Consider the following 217-nt stretch of genomic DNA (forward strand, 5'->3'; position numbering starts at 1 on the left):
ATATGGCGCTGATCTTAGCTATCTCTTAGTAGAGGAAAACAATTGTGACATCTGGGATTTGTAGTCTTTCTAGTTGCGTATTTTTCATAGTGTTATATTTCAACAGTTTTACGACAAACTGTGACTTTTTTGACATGGAAATTATTTTTTAAGATTGACAAACATCATATGTGTAATTCATGGCACAATTCAAACGGGATCGAAAGATAAGTTGTCT

The sequence above is a fragment of the Notothenia coriiceps genome, unplaced genomic scaffold (genome assembly GCF_000735185.1).
Source record: "Notothenia coriiceps isolate Sejong01 unplaced genomic scaffold, NC01 NC01_scaffold00009970, whole genome shotgun sequence".
NCBI classification, from domain to species: domain Eukaryota; kingdom Metazoa; phylum Chordata; class Actinopteri; order Perciformes; family Nototheniidae; genus Notothenia; species Notothenia coriiceps.